Source organism: Lissotriton vulgaris, chromosome 12, assembly GCF_964263255.1.
Source record: "Lissotriton vulgaris chromosome 12, aLisVul1.2, whole genome shotgun sequence".
In the NCBI taxonomy this organism is placed as follows: Eukaryota; Metazoa; Chordata; class Amphibia; order Caudata; family Salamandridae; genus Lissotriton; species Lissotriton vulgaris.
This window is the reverse complement of record NC_141700.1, coordinates 203,160,038-203,177,839: the sequence shown is the minus strand read 5'-3', so window position 1 is coordinate 203,177,839 and position 17,802 is coordinate 203,160,038.

The following is a 17,802-nucleotide window of genomic DNA, read 5'->3' as shown; positions in this document are numbered from 1 at the left end:
TCTGAAACATTAGCAACCATTTTTTATAATGGTTGTGCTTTGCATGACTCTGAAGAGTGAATACAGCATCTGGGCTGCAGCCTCACCCCCATGACCTTCAGAATTGCATATCCCCGACATTGGGGGTTAGTAGGATGGCGGACGGAAGGACGTCCGCCGGCATGAAGTAGGCGGAAAATGCCTTTTTTCAGTCCGCCATCCGCGGCCAGTCCGTCTGTCATATTAGGATGGGAAGCACTGTCAAATTTACGTACACCGCGGAAGAACAAGCACCGCCGCGTAAATACACCCGACCCCGCAGCGGACGTAACCAACCAGAGACACCGCTGTACGGAATGACGTCTCCGACCGTCCACATAATCACGATAGCGGATAAGACACAGCAAATCGCAGTGGAAAAACCACCAGCCTGAACACGGCGGATTCACCACAGCGGAGAGGCAAAACATTGCAGACATATACCCACCACAGGCAGATCGCCGTCATGGACCCAGCTCTGAACACATTTCCGATCCTCTTTGTGCTCCACCACCAGCAAGTCATGGACCACCGCCACCGCCGACGCAGGTACGCAAACACACCAATCAATGCCGCAAGGGGGGTACCTGCCGGGGCTGTGACGTGGGGAGGGGGAGGTGCATGTTGGGGAAACAGCATCAACGATAGCACCAATATATCAACAATGCAAGGAGACAACCAGGAATGACAACCAGAAACCACTACACACGAATAAATTGTTTAATTGCAGATATTAGTAAATTACCCCTAGAGTAGGCAGGAGCATGGGCACTGGATACAACTGAAAAGGTACATCTGAGGTAGCACATGAGAGGGCACAATGCAGCATTCTAACATCAACAGGGCAGTGTTCATAACAGAGCAGGTACATCAGAGGCAGCACATGAGAGGGGCAAAGTGCATCAACAGTCCATGGCAAGGCACAGAGCAGGTACATCAGAGGCAGCACATGAGAGGGCCACAGAGCAACAACACTACATGGCAAGGCACAGAGCAGGTACATCAGAGGCAGCACATACGAGGGGTTAAGTGCATCAACAGTCCATGGCAAGGCACAGAGCAGGTACATCAGAGGCAGCACATGAGAGGGCCACAGAGCATCAACAGTCCATGGCAAGGCACAGAGCAGGTACATCAGAGGCAGCACATGAGAGGGCACAATGCAGCATCCTAACAGCAACAGGGCAGTGTTTATAACAGAGCAGGTACATCAGAGGCAGCGCATGAGAGGGGCTAATTGCATCAACAGTCCATGGCAAGGCACAGAGCAGGTACATCGAAGGCAGCACATGAGAGGGCCACAGAGCAACAACAGTCCATGGCAAGGCACAGAGCAGGTACATCAGAGGCAGCACATGAGAGGGCACAATGCAGCATCCTAACAGCAACAGGGCAGTGTTTATAACAGGTACATCTGAGGCAGCACATGAGAGGGGTTAAGTGCATCAACAGTCCATGGCAATGCACAGAGCAGGTACATCAGATGCAACACATGAGAGGGGCTAAGTGCATCAACAGTCCATGGCAATGCACAGAGCAGGTACATCAGAGGCAGCACTTGAGAGGGCCACAGACCAACAACAGTGCATGGCAAGGCACAGAGCAGGTACATCAGAGGCAGCACATGAGAGGGCACAATGCAGCATCCTAACAGCAACAGGGCAGTATTCTTAACAGAGCAGGTACATCAGAGGCAGCACATGAGAGGGGCTAAGTGCATCAACAGTCCATGGCAAGGCACAGAGCAGGTACATCAGAGGCAGCACATGCGAGGGGCTAAGTTCATCAACAGTCCATGGCAAGGCACAGAACAGGTACATCTGAGGCAGCACATGAGAGGGCCACAGAGCATCAACAGTCCATGGCAAGGCACAGAGCAGGTACATCAGAGGCAGCACATGAGAGGGGCTAAGTGCATCAACAGTCCATGGCAAGGCACAGAGCAGGTACATCAGAGGCAGCACATGAGAGGGCCACAGAGCATCAACAGTCCATGGCAAGGCACAGAGCAGGTACATCAGAGGCAGCACATGAGAGGGGCTAAGTGCATCAACAGTCCATGGCAAGGCACAGAGCAGGTACATCAGAGGCAGCACATGAGAGGGCCACAGAGCATCAACAGTCCATGGCAAGGCACAGAGCAGTACATCAGAGGCAGCACATGATAGTGGCTAAGTGCATCAACAGTTCATGGCAAGGCACATAGCAGGTACATCAGAGGCAGCACATGAGAGGGCACAATGCAGCATCCTAACAGCAACAGGGCAGTGTTCATAACAGAGCAGGTACATCAGAGGCAGCACAAGGCGTGTGTCAAGCGCACCGTCCCATGGACATTAATAATGCAAGGGTGGTTACAATGGACTATCTACACACCAAGTACAATGACATGTGAGTGATGGGAACTACACCTCACAGCACAGAATCTGGTGGACTGCTCGACCTAGTAGCCTCGGACACAGTGGCAGGATCTGATACCGGATTGGGAGACACAGCCATAGCGCAGTGTCCTTGCCCTTGGCAGTGTCCTTGTCCTTGGAAGGTGCCCTTACCTTGGGAGTACCTTTGGAGGGGGATGCCTGTGTTACGTGTGAATCCCTGTCACCCAACACCCCTTGAGGATCCTGTGTGTCAACTCCAGGGTAGCTGATGTCGTGGTCTGTGAAAGATTTCCCTGCCCTAGGGGATGGTGTCTGTGCCCTCCGTGCCCAGCCTTTCTGGCTGTGGCTGCTTCTAGTGCAATACCCCGAAAATGAGGCCTGCTCAGAAATGTCACTCTCCGCTGAGACATCAAGTGGTGTGGATGGGGCAACTGAAGTAGAACCTTGTCCATGTGACTTTGAATGGCTGCAGACACTGTGTTGGATAACGACTGAATTGTTCTGTGGAGACCAGCAACATCGCCATGCATCCCCTCCATGAATGCTACCACCTGCCCCAACTTCCTATCGTGGTCTAGGAATGCATTGATCATGTTGGTCTGCCCTACACACAGCTGTTGCAGCAGATCAACCGCCTCAGCACAAAGGGCACTTCGTGTCACAGGGGCAGGGGCAGCGGTGTCTGCACCGAAGGCCACTCTGCTCCCCCTACTCTGGCGAGCACGAGCAGTACTTGTTGCTGTTGGTGGCAGTGTGGGCCCTGTGTGCTGTGTTCCGACTGAAGGTGTAGATTGCCCACTCCCTGTGTCTACCAACAGTGCTGACTCACCAACACTGTCTGAAGATGAGGACGATGGTGTCTCCACATGTGAGTCCTCAGGGACAGTCCTGTCCCCCTCTCTGGGGCTGCTCTCTTCAGTCTCAGTCTGCGTGTGTGTGATCTCAGATCCGGATGCATTGCCATCACTGAGCTCTGTCGTTTGTGGGTCAGTGCCCTCAGCCAAATCTGAAAGAGAGAGAAAAGAGGTATACCTAAGTGCCACACTCACGTACTGCAAATTACAAAACCAAAACTTCATTGACTGCTGACCAACATGCAGCACCCATCCTGCACAAGAACCACCCCTACCAGACATCCTCATGTCAAAGAATCGGGGGTGCCTGTGAAACATGTACATCCAACAAACAGGGCAAGTGCATGCAGACCGCCACACATGTGGTGCCATGGGAACACAGACCTCAACGGCATGTCCCGGGACCCTGCAGTACAATTCAACTGGTATGTCCACCTGGCTGGCATGGATGCCAACGCTCACTCCAATAATGGCACCAACATGCAATTGCAGCACAACATACACACCACAGATGTCACTACTGTGTCTGAGCATCAATACATGCATGCACTCACTAGTCACAAACACATTCAGTGTGCTTACCACTAGTTTGCTGCTGCTCCCCGCTCAACCGGGCGTACAGGTCAGGATGCGTCACTGCAATGATGCAGGGCATCAGAGGGGTCATGGTGCGTCGTGCAAGCCAGGATGATCGTGGAATCTGCCCCACTGTCATCTCTGCCACATTCTTACTGAGCCTGGAGATGTCGTCCCAGCGCTCGTGGCAGTGTGTGTGTCGTCTATTGCACACCCCCACTGCCCGTACATCACGTGCTAAGGTCCTCCACACGGCCTTGCGAAGGTGCAGCTTGACCTACCATGATGGGAGACAAAAGGGGAAAGTCAGTGGACATTTGGCCATTCACACAGATAGGAGCAACACGTATCTTTCAGCAGCCATGCACAGTAGAGCACATGTGAAGGTCCCACAGCACACCGCGAAGATTGCAGAAGCCAGGAGTCAGTGACCACCTCATGCACACCAACATGTCCCCCACTGCACTTACCACCTGTCCGGGGGCACCGTAGAGCTGTTCAAAGTGGAGGAGCACACCGTCCACAAGGATATCCAGCTCCGCTGTGGTGAAGGGACAAGACATGATCTCTCGCACTCTCGGCATGGCAGGGTCCAGGACTGTGGCACAACTGCAGCAGTTGGTGGATTGCTCTGCAGCAGCAGGTAGAGATGATGGGTGCAGGCAGCAGTTGGTGGATTTCTCAGCAGCAGCAGGTAGAGGTGATGGGTGCAGGCAGCAGTGGCTGGAAGCAGTGGATGTGTGCTGCAGAAATTCACACATATATAGGGCCCTGAGCTGATATCAGTGGCACACGTCTGCAGCAATTGGTTTTCCCGGGCTGCCTCTTTCAAAATGAGCCAACGAATGGCCCTGCTGTGGCGGTGCACGACTTCCGCTATTTTTTAATTTGCTTACGTGCCCAGCGTTACCTGTTTCCATTGGCTACATGTGCAAGGACCGTCACGGTCACACACCGGCAACTGATTGTGCGCGCTACCGCAATGGTGCGCGCTACCGCGATGGTGCATCATTTGAAAGTCAACACTCACTGGCGTCGTAATGGCGGAGTACGCATTCCGTGGGGGCAGGGCAGGCTAACACATACATCTGAATGTGCAAGTAGGAATGGCAGTTGGTACCCCCCTTTCAGTCACATTGCAGCACCCACCGCAGACCGCCGGGCCTGGCCGCTCACCCACCGCCGGTCCTGGCTGGTCACCCACTGCCGGGCCTGGCCGGTCACCCACCGCCCATTGTGGGTGGTGGGTGACCACCCGTTGCGGGTGGTGGTTGACCACCGGGTGGGGGCGGTGGTTGACCGGCAAGGGCCAACCATGCCAGGCTGACATCAATACACAGGGCGGTCACCCACTGCCCGCGCCCGGCGGTCACCCACCGCCCACACCTGGCAGTCACCCACCGCCCGCACCCGGCGGTGAGTGACCTGCCAGGCCAGGCGGTGGGTGAGCGGCCAGGGCCAACCATGCCAGGCTAACATCAATACACAGGGTGGTCACCCACCGCCCGCACCCGGCGGTCACCCACCACCCGCACCCGGCGGTCACCCACCGCCTGCACCCGGCGGTAGGTGACCGGCCAGGCCGGCGGTCTGTGGTGGGTGCTGCTATGTGACTGTAAGGGGGGATTCCAACTGGCATTTCAACTTTTACATTCAAATGTATGTGTTAGCCTGCCCCACCCATGCGGAATGCGTGCTCGGCCATTGCGATGCCAAGGAGTGATGATTTTCAAAAGATGCACCGTCGCGGTAGTGCGCACATGCAGTTTGCGGGGTGTGTCCGTGATGGTCCTTGACCAGGCAGCAAATGATATGCACTATTGCAGTATCATGGATCATCTCATGTGTTGGGGAAGGCGTACCCGGATGGCGTGTGTACACACACTGCATGTCTCCGCACACATGTAATGTTTATAGTTGTACATGTGTGTTAGGACATGTCCGGAATGCATCAGGAATCATTATGTAATGCCAATGGCCCGTGTACACGTGTCGCATTTATGTCAATTGCTTACATGTGTGGCCATACTATTGACCTTGCCAGTGGTGAACAAAGGCCAGTGATGTGAGCCCAAGTTGCGACAGATGTGCATGGCTATGTGTTGACGTCTTGGTTTTGAGGTCACACGTTTCTATTGGTACACATCTACACAGTACATCAAGGCTGTGTACCCACATTCTGAAGCTGTCGTGAGTGTGTGGTTTGTGTGTGCAAGTAGCATTGATGAGGGTATACATGCATACTGTGTATGCGTATGTGTGTCGCCTGTTGTATGCCCATGCCGTTCATGTGAGGATGCAGAGCATTGTAGGTGGGGTCATGGGTGCATGATGACAAGGAGGGTGTGGTCCATGTTCATGTTGTGTGTGCACGTCTATGTGTGTCCGTGGGGATGCTTGTCCACACTTGGGAATTCAGTCATGTTATGATGGCTGTTCATTCAAAATGTGTGCACGTAACATTGGACATGTTTGCACACAGGATGTTGTTTGTGGATTACATTGTGTGTGTAGTCAGCTGTAGTGCCTTATATTTCGGTCACGTCACACATACAATCAGTGTCTGCAACATGTATAATTTGTATTGTGTTGGTCAAGATGTGATAGTGTGGCACAGCTGTGCGTTGTTGGTCAATTGACATCTGCTCCCATCTACTCCCACACAGGAGGGCTCCAAATGTCCATCGACCATACACTGTGATGGAGGACATGGTTGAAGAGGAGGTAATCCGCAAATTCCGGCTGGACAGTCGGAGATTGCAGGACCTTGTAACCCAATTGTCACCTCATCTGTAGCCACGCAGGCCATATCCAGAAGCAATTGCACCCAGAGCAAAGGTGATGGCGGCACTTGACTTCTTCGCAACAGGCACTTTCCAGTCCACAGTTGGTCTTGCCGGGGGGATGTCCCAATCCATGTTCAGCATGGTACTGCGGGATGTGCTGGATGCCATGATGCGTTGCAAGGATGATTACATCCATTTCCCGCGTCCGGCAGAGCTGCCTGCAGTGAAAGGTGACTTCTAAGCCCTGGGCCAGATCCCATACGTAGTGGGTACCATTGATGGGACACATATTGGTCTGATTCCACCACAGGCACGTGAAGCCGTATATCGCAATAGGAAGCACTACCATTCTATCAATGTGCAAATGGTGTTTCTGGCTGACAACATAATCTCCCATGTGTGTGCAAGATTTCCTAGGTCCGCACATGACTCCCACATCCTGTGGAGCAGCATTGTCCCCCAACTGATGGCTAATTTGCATCAAGAACGTGCAAGGCTTGTAGGTGAGTGTGCTGTGATGACTACTGTGTTGTATGTGTGCCATGCTGTTCCCACCAATCCTGGTAATGATGTTTGTGTCTGTCATCCCCCCACCTAGGCGACTCTGCGTACCCAAACCGACCATGGCTGCTGAGCCCCCTACAGAATCCGACTACCCCAGGAGAAATGCGCTATAATGAGGCCCATGGAAGGACACGTCGGGTGGTGGAATGTACATTTGGACTGCTGAAGTCTAGGTTTAGCTGCCTGGATAGAACCGGAGGGCCGCTACAATACTCACCAGGAAAAGTATGCAAAATCGTGATTGCCTGCTGCATGCTCCACAACATGGCCTTACGCAACAATAAAGCACTGATCATGGACCCTGCGGACCAACAGGTTGCTCCGCCTCCCGTACCACCCATGTCCAGTGTTGAGGAGAGTGGGGAGGAAGAAGGTGTGGACCAGAGGCGTCAGCTCATTGCTCGCTACTTTCCTGAATGTGAGTAACTACCTCTTGTGCTGGTGTTCAAAGCGTGATGTATGTTCGCTGGTGATGTGTGGATGTGGTGTGTGGATGCTGGCTGTATGTTCTGTTCGCAAATGGGTGTGGGAGATGGTGTACATCCAATGCTCCCTGATGTGTGTCCTGTGATCCACTTAATTAGTGATGAGTGTGGTTTGTGGGATGTTGCTGTACCATGTTGTGTGATGGGTGTGATTCAGTTTCCTGACCTGTGCTTGTTGTTCTCGCTTTATCCATAGGTCACTCCCACAGAGGCATGATTTTCAAGAACATTGATACCTGCACCTGGTAATGACAAGTACTTTGACAAACCTGTGATCGAAACATGGAGGTCACACAGCATTGAGTGTTTACGTGGTGTTTATTTACAGGGTGTGGATTACTGTTTGTGCATATTTAAAAAATAGGTGTTGGGGGAAGTGAGAGTTGAAGGTCATGTCAGATGAAAATACTGTGGGGACACCACATTGTGTGATGTACACCTAGTCCAACAGACGTGTGCCAAGGCTTGGTATTGTGGGGCAAGATAGTCCGCAGAGTGAATGCCAGGCTCAAGGAAGGGTGAAGTCAGATGGTGCATTGCCACTGCTCTCAGCTGTATCCAGCCTCGGACGGCCCCACCATCTAGGAGCCGGAGCGGTGCCAGACATCAGCAGCCAATCTAAGTTATACCTAAGTACTCACCATGTCCAATTTAGGGAAGAAGCACAGAGAATGGGGTCCTGATTAGTACTATCCGAGTCAGAATAGTCAAAAAAACATAATGACACCAGCAAAAAGTAGAGATGACCATGAAAGCAGATCCTACTTTCCTACAAATACTCAGACACACCTAACCTTCCTGTGTTTGTGGCTGTCTAGAGGGAATGCACAAATGTAGCTGTCACCCATCCCACACATGTATTGGAGACCGGCTGCTGGCACACGGAGTTGTACAAGCAAATTAATGTCCACTTCCAAAAGTGGTATTTCTAAAAAAGTAATGTGAAATCCAACTTTAACAGTAATGATGATTTGTCATTATAAGACATGACACTTCTAATACTTTCTAATCAGGAATTACAGCTTAAAGGTGTATTAAGGAATTCTCTATGTTAACCTATGAGCAGAGTAGTCTTTGCAGTAGTGAAAAACGAATTTAGGTGTTTTTCTCTACCAGGACAAGCAAAACTGAAAAGTACAAGTCCTACCTTTTACTTACACAACACCCTGCTCTAAGTGATACATGAACCTTACCTTAGGCGTGCCTTATGTGTAATAAAAAGGCCAGATTAGGTCCCTGGCAAATGCTTTTAAATGCCAAGTCACCGTGGCAGTGAAGTAGCACTCACAGGCTCTGAAGTGGTAGACCTGAGACATGTTTAAAGGGCTACTTGTGTGTGTGGCACAATCAGTGCTGCAGTAGAGCTATATGCAACAGTACAAAAATTGTGAGCGTGTGCGTCTGCTTATGCTAGCTAAATGTATTGTTGTGGTAGTATTTTATCCCCCAAAATTAATCGTAGTTATGCGAGCAGGAGTAACTGAGTAACCTGTAATTCTGTATCGCAGAGCAACACGTAATAACCACATTTACCCCGGCCTATTTGAAATTCCACCCAGGACTTTCAAAATACCAAAGAGTAATTTATGTGCTGACAAATGTCACTTTAGAAAGTGCCAATGTTCTGCTCAGTTTATTCAGACTCATAGCTCTAAGTACAGTGCATCTTTATCTGCAGTGAATTTCACGGGTTATTTTTACTTACCCATAGTCTATTCAACTGAATGTATTTATGCACAACTTAAACGAGAAAGGCGTCGTGGCTCAACAGGTATGGGAAGCAGGGACATGGCATGTTACAGAAAAGTCCTGCAAAAAAGAGAGTGATAGTACATTAATGTTTGACTGAACAAAATAGAGAGCATAAGAAAAGGCAGCTGCTTATTGAGAGATACCTATTCAAATCAAACTATGTTGGAAAAGATATAGAAAAGTGTGTTCTTTAAGTGGACGTCTTCATAGTCTTCCTTGACAGACATGGTAGATAGCTGTGTCAAAAGCATTTAAAGATTTATGGGAGTGTGCTTGAAGAGGAAATGTAATTATTATGTATTTGATAGGTTTGCACATATCCCATCTAGCAGCAGGATGCCCTGAAGCAGCTCCATTACTTTACTTTTATTATTAATTAGGTTTTAATCATTTATCAGCAAAATAGAAGTCATGTTGCTCCTGTAAGCCAAAATAAAACTGTAGATGTAGCTGTCAGATTTTCTGTCTGCGATCTTGGAGATATGCTTCTATTTCAGAAGGATTTCGTTGTAGATCAATCAAGCATGCTTTTTTTAAATCCGTGAAAATGTGTTTGAAGATTCTACCACTGTTTAATTTGTCATGACATTTCTCATAAAAACGTAAATGTATTTGTCATTTACTTTATTAAGGATGTCATCAGGTGAAGCAACAGTCTTGTGTCAGTACATTGGTGGGCTGTTTTATTTTCGGTTTCAGATGCTGCCTGTTATTTCTATTTTCAAAACAGGATAAGATGCAGGCAGGAATGAAAGCAAACTCATAGAGTAGTTTTATTGAACATAGGTGGGATAAAAGTAGAGATTGCTTTAAAATGTTAATAGGTGCAGTTGCTTTTCCATAACTAAAGAGTATTTCCTGAAAGAGTGCCTGGAAATGAGAAGGTCCTGTAGCCAGCTAACATACATGTTGATAGAACCAACTGAACGCAGAAGTGTGCTGTTTTCACACTTCTTTCTAATGATTCACACACTATTCTCTTCATGTAGTTTTCAGTTTTTGTTCATGTATACATGTTTACTCTTTATTAAACACAATCACTGCACACTATATGGCTCTCAATATGAATGGACTCAACTCCAATGCGGCAGATAGCTGCAGTGGCCGATCCAATCCTAATTATAGGATCCATGGGAACACCACAGATCTGGAGATTTTAACTTCTGAAAGCAGCCAAAATCAAATCACTGAAACTGTAAGTAAAATTCTGATATTACATTGGGAATTAGACTTGATGTTAATGTTTCCTCGGTATTTCATCATTTTTAATTGGACCTTCAGAGTCCCTCTTGTAATTTAGTACCCTCTGCCGCTCCCCCACCCCCGTTAACCCATTGCCATTGCTATGCGTAATTCAGGACAGAGGTGGGTAGTCAGTGGGAATAATAGCTGACCAGTCACAGTGAGGGCCTAGGTTCTTTGGTAATAGTGCTAGTTTCCAAAGTCAGCCATAGCCTCCATTCACAACCAGTAAAGGACATAGTAGGTGGAGATCCTACCATTGAAAAACTGCATACCTTCGCTTATCAATACTGAAGTGAATTATTTACCTGCAGAAGTTATGTCCCTACTTATTTCTTTCATAGAAGGCCACTTGCGCAAGACATTGTACACACATTTTCTGATTGCAAATAACGGATATCAGTAATATCTCGTGGATCAATAACTACAGCATGTGCATGCTGGTTTGTGTGAATACTAGCACCAAACCGCAATCAATAGTTGGCAAGATTAACTATACATAGTAAAGAGTGCTAGTGATATTTACATTAATTACTATCACATATAAATATCATATCCAGAAAATAATGTGTAATGGTCACTGAAATTAAGGTGAATGTATCTATGTAAACCAATCTCATGCAAAAGCTGGCGGTACATTTTGAATGTGCACTTTTAACATGCAAAATATCACCGAAAAGCATAAGCGCGCCTCAATTACGTGGTCAGGTGGCACCATTACAAAGGTATGCACGTTTTATTCAGAACCTACTCAAAAACAGCAGCAAATAGACACCAACAAGGACATCTGCACATAAGCAATTTCTAGGCAATCCTAACACATACCGTCAGGGCTACATCACGAATGAATGTGTAACAAAAGATGCTAGTACAAAAAATGGAAATGACAGGCCTGCACATGGAGCATGACGGAAGCATGGTCCTTATTGAGATTGGTACTCCCTGATCCCTATGGACTTATGCTGAATGGGCTGGCCAAAGCCTGTGAGGAGGAGGAAATGGTTCATTATACAGTTTAGAGAGTGGTACGGTCCATCGATTCAATGTGCTCCATGACACACAACTTAATTTCCTGTCACTCCAGACACTTTCCCTGGCTGTTCAGTGCTGATCTACTGGATGGGTAAACTTTTACCACCTGGTCATTTAGGGTGAGTATTGATGCAGTGATGCAATTCAGAGAACCTACATTTTAGTAGCTTAAGCCCCTCTGTTCTACACAGTAAATGTAAATGTAGTTGAGCTTATATAGCGCACAGCTACCCGCAGTGGGTTTCCCGGCGCTTGCTTAGGGAACCCGTCCTGGTATTCCCCTGTGAGATAACCACGGCAGGGTATCCACAAGGTGAAAGCCAGGCATCCCGCCGCAAGGGGCCGTTGTGGAGATTAAGCAAGCTATTGCCCAGAGTCGCAGAGTGTGAACCCGTGAGTCGAGAAGGCACCGGAGCGAGAATTATCGAGTCCGTGGAATTTTTGAGCCCAAGACCCGCCGAGGCGGGGAATTGAACCCTGGTCCAGGGCCGATCTCAGATTCCGGGTCTGCCGCCTCTAACCCCTGAGCCACACTTCTCCACAGTGTTGTGTGCTGACTGGGCAACCTGCCTCAGGTATGTCAACTAGTCTTTCAAGAAGTCTCTTATGTCACGGAATGCAATATTGAAATGTGCCTCTTCTCTATATGTCACTGTGAAATCAGCATGCCATACTTCCAGGTCGGATATACACTGATTCAACTTTTGTAGAGTCAGCAATGTGTCTGAAGGTGTTTGTACTGAATCTAATTGCCAATCCTCCTCCATGGTCTCAATTGGAATAGGTATGATGTCCTTTGGCTGAATGTGGGCCTTGACCTTCTTTGTGGAATTAACAGGCTCTATAAGGGTTGTACGGTCCAAATCTTCAGCTGTTGTCAGTAATCATACAAGATTCAGAAAACAAGTTATGTGTTACAATCACTAAATCCTGTGCCCAAGCATGTACCATATGTTCAACAATCCATTGCTTTATAAATCATGCAGTCGCTCCTCAATCTCACACACCTTAGGTTAAGTGTTTTTGCTTTGTTTTAGCTTTTTTTATTGTCAACGAGAGGAGATATTGCAATCATACATTTAAGTAAAATACATATAATCCAAATGAAAAAACACAGCAAAAATAAAAAGAGAGAGATACCATCATATAGCATGCACATATATAGCATAGATAACAGAATTGGCACAAGCATATGTACAGTATTCCACAATAGCATTTTTTACTAAGCTTCTTTTCAAGGCAATGAATTCATTAGTGTGATTTCTTTTGCTTAAAAGCAAGGTATCTTAAAGCTCTCCTACTCTAGGACCCCCCAGACAAATCTATATTTCTGGAGAGCCTGAACTCTCCTAACTTTAGCCAGAGCCTACTCTCTTTCCCCAATTTCTTTTAGAATTAACCACTATTCCATCTCCGTATGTGGTTTTGGAGAGATCCATGCTCTAGCCATCGCTAGTCATGCAGTTACAATCATTATTGACAACATAGGGCCATTCTGCCCAGCATCTTCTCTAAATCCTAACATCTTCTCTGTTATTGACAACCTAAAATCCCCACCTAATCTATTCGAGATAGCCTCTAGGATCTTATCCCAGAACCCCTTCAACAAAGTGAGGAGCACAAACATGTGTACAATGTCTGCTGCATGTTGCCCACATTTAGGACAATTCTGACAAGCCCCTCCCTGGGGTCCAGCCCATTAATTCCCAGATTCAGACCATCAAGCAATTTTTTCTGGTGTATAATAAAGACGACACAGTGTCCGAAATTGCTCCAGTTGTAGATTAGTTGAGTGTACAAATCGGGAAATATTATCAAAAGCTATCTTCATCTTGTCAAAAGTAATAGCCTCCCCCAAATACTCACTCCATTTAAGCGCCAGTTACTCAGACCCATCTGCCCTATTCTTACACAACATTTGATATCCCTTGCTAATAGTAGCCTGCTGATCTGGACATAGATACATTCCCACATACTAGCCCCGCTAACGTCTGTATTTCTAACCTCCTAACCAGATGGTCTCTAACCTATAAATATTTAAAGAAAAGACATTGTGGATTATTAAATGTTACAGAGATATTTTAGAATGTCTTAATACCATTGCAATCAAACAGTTGTCCCAAAAAAATGTACCCCATATTTGGCCCATTGAAGGGCTGTGTTATCATGATAAATGCCAGGCAGCATTGGATTGCCCCATATAGGGAGTTTACTACGCATTAGGAGAGAGTCTAGTCTCAATATTTTTCCATATATAAACAGAGTTCCATATGGTCTTAAACCGTACGCATTTAAAGTAGTTGGGGTCATTAATGGGATAGAGAAACTGCTTGCTCTCAGCACCCAAAATCAGCCAATGCCATGCCTCCGTTAACTCAGGATTCAAAAGGCTCCACAAGCGGCCAACAAAAGCCAATAAAAAGACAGTTTAAAATCGGGTAGGTCTAACCCTCCCTGATTAAATGGAAGTTTCATTAATCCTACGGTCCTTCTTGCCTTCCGATTCCCCCACATAAAACTACTGAGAACACTATCTAATTTTCTAAAGAAAACGTTCGGAATACGCAAAGGAATAGACCTAAAAAGATAAAGAAATTTGCGGAGTATCATCATTTTAATGTCATTGCATCTGCCTAAAACACTCAATGGGAATTTATTCCATGCCTTTAATTGTTTTTATACTTTATTAAATTAAAAAACATAGTTTAGAGAATGTATTAGCTCGATTTTAAGAGAAATTTGTACCCCCAGATAAGTAGCCGTCTCACAAACACCTTCACCAACACCCTCCGGCTGAAAATTTAACAAAACTTGAGTTCTATTCCGATTTAGCTTATACCCGGAGAAACGCCCAAACTGTTATGCCTCTCTGTCTATATGTTCTATAGCCTCCTTTGGTTTCTCAGTAAACATAGCTATATCATCGGCATGCCCCATCAGCTTAAGAGAGCGCTGCTCAATATTCAGTGGGGGGGTTGCATAATTAGCCAAAAGTGTCCAAATAAATGGCTCTATGTAAAGATCAAATAAAAGGGGTGAAAGGGGACCGCTCTGCCTCGTACCGCGCCTAATAGAAAAAGGGGTGGTTTGAATATTAGCATAGAGTAATTTAGCTTTCGGGTCCCTATACATAGCAGCTATCAGCTTTCGAAATTTCTCTTTAATCCCAAATGTCAAAAGTGTTGCCCAAAGATACTCCCAGGCTTCCCGGTCGAATGCTTTTTCTGCATCCAATAATATCATGCCTAGTTGAATTTTTAATTTCCCCGCAGCATCAAAGGCAGCTATTGCTGTATTAACATGGGCAGTTGTATCTCTCCTGGTGATGAACCCATGCTGCTGGGTAGAAACCAAATTGGCCATCATTGGGGTAACCAGGTGGCCAACAGCTTGGCGAACACCTTTGCATCTGTGTTAAATAAAGAGATAGTACGGTATGAGGCTCGTTCTTCAGGGTATTTAACTTTCTTTAAGAAGAAAACTATATTAGCGATATTCCATGAATCAGGTACTTATCCTGTCCTACCAATTTGAGAAATAAAATTGTGCATTACCGGAGCCGGAAGATTTTTAAAGTGCTTATAAAACTTAGCAGGGAGAGCATCATCGCCTGCAGCTTTGTCTAATGAGAGCCCCCCTATTGCATTCAAAACTTCCTCTACTGTAACCTTCTGTTCTAAAGAGAGGGATTCTTCCTCAGTCAAAGTCGGTAGATTGCTCTGCTGCAAATAATTAATCATAACAGTCATATCCAAGCCTACCTCCAGAGAGTATAATTGCTCATAAAAGTAGAAAATTGGTTAGCTATCTGCCCGGGTTCTTTAAAGAGGACACCACCCTCCCCTTTTATAGCTTTAATCTTAGTTTTGAGCTGACTATCTCTAAGTTGATGAGCCAAGACTTTCCCAATCCTATCACCATATTAATATTGAAATGTTTAGTGTTTAATGAAACAGGCTGTTACTTTTTCCATTAATACACTGCTTATGACCACTTTCTGCTCCAAAAGTAGTCGATACATATGGTCTTGTTCTGTCCTTTGATAATGGACTGCATCGGCATGCTCTAGTTCACAAATAAGCTTTTGAAAAGCATCCTTAACTTGGCCGTTCCATTCCCTATTCCGTTGATATATAAACTGCTGAATCGCTCCCCTAATGTATCCTTTCATAGCATCACAAGTGATCAAAAGTGAGGCTGATAGAAGGACTGCGAAGGGTTTAGGGGAAAACAGGACGTTGGCCCTCTAACAGTAGTGTTGATGGTAGGTCGGTGAATGATAGGATAGTCAAAAATGTCTCACGGTGCAACCAGTATTGAGGAAAACCCTAAACCTCACTCAAGAGCCAAAGTCAAGACCTTGGAACTAGAAAACGCATTAAGCAGATACTAGGCCCACGTGTAAGATAAATAGTACAGATACTACGATGTTGAACACATAAGAATTTAGGTCGACACCGGTGGTGTGAAAGATACATTGTTTTTATGGAAATTTCTTTCTTTCTTTCTTTTTTTTCAAAACATACAACGCCAGCCGTCACATGTTTCGTCAACAGGAGAGATCCTGTGACTCTTCAGGGCTGCAAGGGTGTGTATGTTTAGAAAGAAAAGAAAGAAAGAAAGAAATCTCCATAAAATCAACATATCTTTCACACCACTGGTGTCGACCTAAATTCTTATGTGTTAAACATCGTAGTATCTGTAATATTTATCTCACACATGTGCCCACCAAAAGTGAGGCTAAACCAATGTGTCTATGAGATAATCAGAGATTTGTTTACTAATAAAGGTCCCAAATTCCGCATTTGTTACCAGATGCCTAGGGAACATAAATAATCGAGCAGTTTTTGCTTGAAAAGAAAAGATTATGGGGTTATGATCAGACGTAATTTTGGGGCATATCTCCATATCTGCTAATGCCAATAAAGTATCTGAGACCCAGGCCATATCAATTCTTGACTATTGACGATGTGGTGCTGAGTAATATGTATAGACTAGTTTATTTAAGTGTAAAATCTGCCATGCATCCTGCAAAGAGTATAATCTGGCTAAGTGTTTTTGCTAAGTGTGTTATTTCTATTGCTTATATCCTTTAGTTTATCTTTCTGTTTGCAATGTTCCATGTGCTTGATAATTATCCATGTGTCTACAGTCAGGGACTTTCAAGTTATGTACTTCCCAGAGTGATTGACTTGTTGGTAATTTTCCATGTGCTTGCAGTTAAGGACTTTCCAGAGCCATTTAACAATGAAAAAACATGTGACCTTCTAGAAAGAACTTCCCACCTATAAATTCTCAGCCAAACACTAGTTGGTGCTTGGCTTTATTTCCTGATAATAGAATGCTCCTAGATCATCACACCTTCTTCTCCCTGATCCAGTCTTTTTTCCTGGCCCTGTGACATCTGTGCTCCCACAGACATCCCTGAGCGTCTCAACAGACTTCTAGGATCCCTCCATTCAAGAAAAGACACACCATTGAGCAACAGCAGCAAATCTTCTCGGTGGCTGCAGCTGTTCTAGAGTCGACCCGTTTGTCATCCCAGCATTGTGATGGCATAACCTGCAATGAAAGGAAGGCCAAGGAAGAGAAAATAAGGTTAGTGCACTATTCTTTGTTTCTTTTCAAAAACAATTCTAAAAAATAAAACACTTCAAGACTTCTGAATAATATCAACATAAGACACCATCTGCTGGAAGCTCAAGAGACAAGTTGTGAACCTTTAAAAAGGGAAAAGGAGAATTAAAAAAAGAAGGAGCGATCATGTAACAAAAGCATATGACATAACATGCTGATGGGGAAACCTGTGAACTGTTATTTGAAGCTCACAAATGGAATGGGTAATTCTATCCCACAAGAACTAAAAGAAAAAGCGTTTTCTGTGTTGTTATAAGCATCTCTGAATGTAAGTACTTCCATTGCTCAAATGTTATTCGAACTAACCATGTCAATGTGTCAATGCTTCTATAGTGTGTGTGTGTGTGTGTGTTTATTCTCCTTAGTTACTCTCCTATACACCCCTAGATGATGCACGCCGAAAGAAGAAGACTCTTGGGGCATTCCCGAGCAGGAGAGCAAGCTAGACACCACTCAGAGAGCGCAAGTCTTTGCC